The sequence below is a fragment of the Hylobates moloch genome, unplaced genomic scaffold (genome assembly GCF_009828535.3).
Source record: "Hylobates moloch isolate HMO894 unplaced genomic scaffold, HMol_V3 SCAFFOLD_13, whole genome shotgun sequence".
Lineage (NCBI taxonomy): Eukaryota > Metazoa > Chordata > Mammalia > Primates > Hylobatidae > Hylobates > Hylobates moloch.
The window spans coordinates 20,235,273-20,241,928 of record NW_026652288.1 but is presented as its reverse complement, the minus strand read 5'-3'; the positions used below and the strand labels follow the sequence as shown (position 1 = coordinate 20,241,928).

General features: G+C 42.9%; 1 pseudogene; it reads left to right on the top strand.

Annotated features, from left to right (window-relative positions):
* Window positions 1-472: 472 nt before the first annotated feature.
* On the top strand, window positions 473-6,389 carry LOC131380925 (small ribosomal subunit protein eS25-like; annotated as a pseudogene).
* Window positions 6,390-6,656: the final 267 nt, after the last annotated feature.

Genomic DNA, 6,656 nt, shown 5'->3' with positions numbered 1-6,656 from the left:
GCTTAGCAAATGTTTCACTGATGGTGGGAGGAGTCTCCAGTCCAGTAAATGGGAAAAACTGAGTCAAGGGGCTGGGGGCACCCTCTGAAGGAAAGGACACCTCCAGAGTCCTCTGGAGCGATGAGGGGTCAGAATCCTCAGTTGGCCTGGAAGTCCTGGCACCAACTGGCCTTTGTTCCTTGACAGCTTCTCTCTCCTCCTCTGTATGATTTCCAACTTTTCTTTTTCTTCCTCTAGTTACCCTGTGTTGTCCTGGACAGGCGAATGGGGAGAATTTACTGCATGGTGGCTCGGGGCCTGTTGGCGCAGCATGGGGTGACACACAGCTGAGCAAATCCACAGAGCGGCTCAGCCCAATCTTCCCTCCCCTCTCCCACTCCCGGAATGAAGCCAAGAGGAGCCTCAGTATTCGGAAAACTGTTCAGTGTGCTCCCTAGAGAAGGCTCCAAGAGCCTGAGCTACAACAGGCCTCATGAGAACAGGCCTTTTCCTGGAGGAGAGCTCAGAGGTCCACCTGGGCCCCCGGAGCGGCTTTGAAGTGGCAATCTTACTGAAGGTCTCCACCAGGACCCCTTTGGCTTGGGGAGTGCATGGTCCTTTGCTGGGATGCAGGAAGGCTGCTGTGGGTTCTCATGTGGCAGAGAGCGAGGACTAGAGCCCTGAGAACCTGACTTCTCACAGGCAATATTAGAGCAGCAGGTCGGGATCCTGATGCTGCGTCTGGTGGCCTCTGCCCCCCCAGGACGGTGCTCATCCTGCAGCCACCTGTGGGTGGAGAGGGAGAAGGTGTTTGTTTTGTTTTGCTCTGTCGCATGGTTATGTAAGGCTGGCTACAAGTTAGGACCTTTAACTCCGTCATCTTGTCATCTCGTGTCCCTTTCAGCTGAGCTTAAGGCAGTGTTGGCTGAGCCTAAGGCAGTGTTGTTGCTTCTGAGTGAGAGGCGGGCTCCTGCTATTGCCACTGCACGTTCCCGAAGTTGTGTGTTTGGCATCGGTGCTTTTGGGTTCAGCTGGAGGATTCCTCCTTAGACCTGAGGCTCAAGCGTCGTAAGTTTAAGGAGAGAAGGGTAGGGCTTGACGTCTGAACTCAAGAACTGCGTCTCCAGGCTCATGTGGAAATCAGGACAGCAGAGTGACCTTTGCAAAAATGCAAAGCAATAAACCAGCTCCCTGGCCCAGGTCCCCAGGCCTGGCCTTCCCTCTGCTCCCCATCTTGTTGTCCTCGTCCTCACCTGCCTGTCACTCATCGGTAGACCTTCCTGGGCCTGGTCTTTGGAGAAACTTAGTTTATCAATAATCATCTCCATTTCTCCTATGGATAGTAAATTCATGTTTTTCTACTTCTTTTCAAGTTAATTTTAATCACTTATATTTTTATAGTCAAGTGCCCATTTCATCTAGAGCTCAAATATCTATCCTATCCTCATAATGTTAAGAATTATCTTTGTATTTGTGGTGTTAGTCCAGTTTTTATTTCTAGGGTTTTGTCTCTTGTTTATTGGTTATGTTTGTGAGAAATATATGCTATTGGTCTTCATTTAGTTTTTTGTTTTTCTGGTTTTTTTAGTCCTTTTTAAAAAATTATGTCAAATTTTTATTTACCTTTATTTTTGTTGTTTAATTTTTAAAAACATGTCAGGCTATAAAAATTTCTCTAAGAACAGATTTGGCCGCTTCTCATACATTTTATCATGTTCTGTTTTGATTTCTATTAATTTTCAAAATTATTTTCAAAATTTTCAAAAGTTATTTAAAATACTAGTAATGTTTGTATGTTTGTGCTTTTGTTCTCAAGATTTTCTCACTATTATCCATTTGTAATTCATTTCTGGTTTTATTAAATTAGGTCTAAGAATGGGAATCTGTACAATTCTACTTTCTACAACTCAAAATTTTTCCTTTGCAACCTAGTATATAACAAATTTTTATAAAGATTCAATAGATTTTTTTTTTTTTTTTTTGAGACAGAGTTTTGCTCTTGTTGCCCAGGCTGGAGTGCAATGGCGCAATCTTGGCTCACGGCAACCTCCGCCTCCCAGGTTCAAGCGATTCTCCTGCCTCAGCTGCCCGAGTAGCTGGGGTTACAGGCATGCGCCACCATGCCTGGCTAATTTAGTATTTTTAGCGGAGATGTAGTTTCTCCATGTTGGTCAGGCTGGCCTTGAACTCCCAAGCTCAGGTGATCCTCCCACCTTGGCCTCCCAAAGTCCTGGGATTATAGGTATGAACCACTGCACCTGGCCGGTTCAATAGATTATATATATATATACACATATATATATATATATACACATACACATATATATGTGTGTGTATATATATATATATATACACACACATATATATATGTATATCTCCTGTTTGGAGAATATGTAGAGTTTCAAATTTATTGATTGTATTTCTCAGAATTCTGTATCCTTATTTACTCTGGGTCCGCTTGACTGGTCATTTCTGAGAGAGGAGGTTAAAGGATCCCACTCTCAGGATGGTTTTGTCAAATTCTTCTGGGAGTTGTTTGGTGCCAGTCCTGGCTGAGGGTCCCAGCAGTGTCTGGCCTGGTCTTAGAGAGGTGCTGAGGCTCCCAGGAGGATGTCACCCCACATTAAGCAAAGGAGCTGCCTTAGCAGGTAGCAAGAAGATGCTGCTCACGGTACTGGGCTCTCCCTGGCTTCTGTTTCTGGGTTTATGCTCCAAATTCACTTTTAAACTGTGGTATTTTTGGTGTCATAAGCCATTGCCTTCGCAGAAGGGCTTGGCCTCAGGGGCATGGGCAGCAGGTGGGCACATCTGGGATTCCCCTCCAGCTGCAAGGGAAAGGAGCAGAAAGTCCTGCCCACAGACAAGAGTGTCTGTGGCTTGTCAGCAGGCTTCACCTGCCACAGAGCAGGGGCCCTGGAACACCTGTGTTTCTTGGATGGGCATCAGTTCTCTCTGGGCTCGTGCCAATCAGGCCAGCAAGGTTTTGGGGTTTGTTTTCCCTGTAGCCAGGCGGGCTCAGACATAGCTCTTCTCAGCAAGCCTGACCTCTTAGGCTTTTCAAGACCTCAGCATTTATGAAGTGTGCCTCAGGCCTCTTCATGCTCAGGGCTGTGGGAGAGGGCCAGGGAGGAGAGATCCATGACTAGTTGGGGCCACATGAGTGAGGCATAGGAACTCCACAAAAAACTCTTGGTTTGAAAGATAGGGCACTGAATCAGAAAGTGGAGGGCAGAGGTGGGGACTAGAGGATGTGGGTGTGGCAAAGGCTGGAGAACTGGTTTCCTTGGGGCTGCAGAGTGAGCAAGGGTGACAGCCGGACACCCTGGAGAAAGTAGAGGATGAGCCAATGAGAGTCAACAAAACACTTGGTGAAAGACAGAAAGCTTTGCCCAAAGATCAGGAACAAGACAGGATGCCCATTTCTGCTACTTCTTTTTTTTTTTTTTTTTTTTGAGACGGAGTTTTGCTCTTGTTGCCCAGGCTGGTGTGCGATGGTGCGATCTTGGCTCACTGCAAACTCCACCTCCCGGGTTCAAGCGATTCTCCTGCCTCAGTCTCCCAAGTAGCTGGGATTACAGGCATGTGCCACCACAGCCAGCTAATTTTGTATTTTTAGTAGAGACGGTGTTTCACCATGTTGGTCAGGCTGATCTCGAACTCCCAACCTCAGGTGATCCACCCATGTCGGCCTCCCAAAGTGCTGGGATTACAGGCGTGAGCCACCACACCCAGCGTGTTTCTGCTACTTCTATGCAACATTGTACTGGAAGTTCTAGCCAGAGAAACTAGGCAAGAAAAAAAAAAAAAAAGACATCTAGATAGTAAAATAAGCAGTAGAGCCATCTTTATTTGCAGATGACATGATCTTATATGTAGCTGATCCTAAAGAATCTACAAAAAAAAACATTATAGCTAATATACGAATTTGACAAAGTTGAAGGATACAATATTAACACAAAATCAGTTACATTTCTATACATGCTACAAAAGGAAAATCAAGAAAACAATTCAATCTACAATAGCACCAAACACAATAAAATAACTAGAAATGAATTTAACAATGGGAGAGGAAGACTTGAACATTGAAAACTATGTAACATTGCTGAAAGAAATTAAATAAAATTTAAGAAAATAAAAAGACATTCCGTGTTCATTGATTAGAAGACTTGATATTGTTAAAATGACAGTAATCTCCAAATAGATCTACAGATTTAATGCCATGTTTATCAAAATCCCAATGTGATGTTTTTACAGAAATGGAAAAGCTAACCCTAAAATGTGTGTGGAACTACAAGGGACCCTGAATAGCTAAAGCAATCTTCAAAAAGAAGAGCAAAGTTGGAGGATTTATACTTCCCAATTTCAAAAGTCACTACAAAGTTACAGTAATCAAAACAGTGTGGCACTGGCACAGGATAGACATATAGATCAATTGGATGGAATTAAGAGTCCAGATACAAACTCATACACGTGTGGCACTTGATTTATGACAAGGGTGCCAAGACCATTCCATGCAGAATAGCCTCCCAACAAGTGGTATTGGAGGGGACATCCACGTGTAAAAGAATGAAGTCAGAGGCCAGGTGTGGTGGCTCATGCCTGTAATCCCAGCACATTGGGAGGCTGAGGTGGGCAGATCACTTGAGGTCAGGAGTTTGAGACCAGCCTGGCCAACATGGTGAAACCCCGTCTCTTCTAAAAATACAAAAATTAGCTGAGCATAGTCATGGGTGTCTGTAATTCTAGCTACTCCAGAGGCCAAGGCAGGAGAATTGCTTGAACCTGGGAGGTGGAGGTTGCGGTGAGCTGAGACCACACCACTGCACTCCAGCCTGGGTGATGGAGCAAGACTGTCTGAAAAAAAAAAAAAAAAAAAAAAAAAAAGAGTGAAGTTGTGCCCTACCTCATACCGTATGCAAAAATTAGCTCAACATAAATCAAAGACCTAAATATAAGAGCTATTGCTATAAAACGCTTAATAAAAAATATAGGGTAAGTCTTCATGACCTGAGATTTGGCCATGGATTATTAGATATGACACCAAGAGCACAAGCGGCCAAAAAAAATAAAAAGATAAATTCATGAATTTATCGAAACTAAAAACTTTTGTGCTTTAAAGGACAACATCAAGAGAGTGAAAGACAACACAAAGACTAGGACAAAATGTTTGCAAACCATATATCTTTTAAGGATCTAGTGTCTAGAATATATAAAGAACTCCTGCAACTCAACAACAAATAATCCAATTTAAAAATTGGCATAGGATTTACATAGGCATTTCTTCAGAGAAGATATACAAAGGACCAACAAACACATGAAAACACGTTCAGTGTCTTTTTGTCTGACATCTTAGCTAGGCTGTAGTGTTCACCACTGCTCTCTGAGCTTCACAATACCACACAAGGACAAGAAGAAGAAAGACGCCAGAAAGTTGGCCAGGAAAGACAAAGACCCAGTGAGCAAATCTGGGGGCAAGGCCAAAAAGAAGAAGTGCTCCAAAGACATAGTTCAGGACAAGCCCAATAACTTAGTTTTGTTTGACAAAACTACCTAAGACAAACCCTGTAAGGAAGTTCCCAACTGTAAACTTATAACCCCAGCTATGGTTTCTGAGAGACTGAAGATTCGAGTCTCCCTGGCCAGGGCAACCTTCAGGAGCTCTTTAGCAAAGGACTTATCAAACTGGTTTCAAAGCACAGAGTTCAAGTAATTTACACCAGAAATACCAAGGGTGGAGATGCGCCAGCTGCTGGTGAAGAAGCACGAACAGGTCCAACCAACTGTACATTTAGAAAAATAAAACTTTATTAAATCAAAGAACAAGAAAATATGCTCAATGAAATCATTAGTCAGAAATATACAAATCAAAACCACAATGAGATACCCACTTAAATCTATTCAGATGGCTAGATTTTTTTTTTTAAAGAAAAATAACAAATGTTGGTGAGGATGTAGAGGAATTGAAGCTTCATACCCTGCTGACAAGAATGTAAAATGGTATGATCAATATGGAAAATAGTGTGGTGGTTCCTCAAGAAGTAAAATAGAATTACTGTATGACCCAGCACTCCACTCCTAGGTATATGCCCCAAAGAACTGAAGACAGGGGTTCAAACAAAGCTCATGCAAGAATGTTCCTAGTGGCACTATTCACAATAGCTAAAAGGTGGAAACAACATAAACATCCATTAATGGAAGAACAAATCAACAAAATGTGGTCTATCCATCCAATAGAATATTATTCAGTCCTAAAGAGCAGCCCCAAAGTATTAGTACAAGAAGTGCTGACACACACTAGGACATGGATGAACCTTGAAAACATTCAGCTGAGTGAAAGAAGCCAGTCACAGAAGGCCACACATTGTAGGATACCATTTATATGAAATACCCAGAAGAGGCAGATTTAAAGAGACAGAAGAAGGTAGGTAGCTGGTTGTCAGGGGCTGGGAGTGGGGGGAGGTATAGGTTTTCCTTTGGGGGTGATGAAATGTTCTGGAAGTTGATAGCAACGAGAGTTGTACAGCTTTGTAAATATACTAAACACTACTGAACTGTACCCTTTAAAATGGTTAAAATGGTAAATTTTATGTGATGTGTCTTTTACCACCACCACCACCAAAAACAAAAAGTTTACCTAGGACGTGATGGGAACAAAAGGAAGGTGGCCTTGCCTGCCA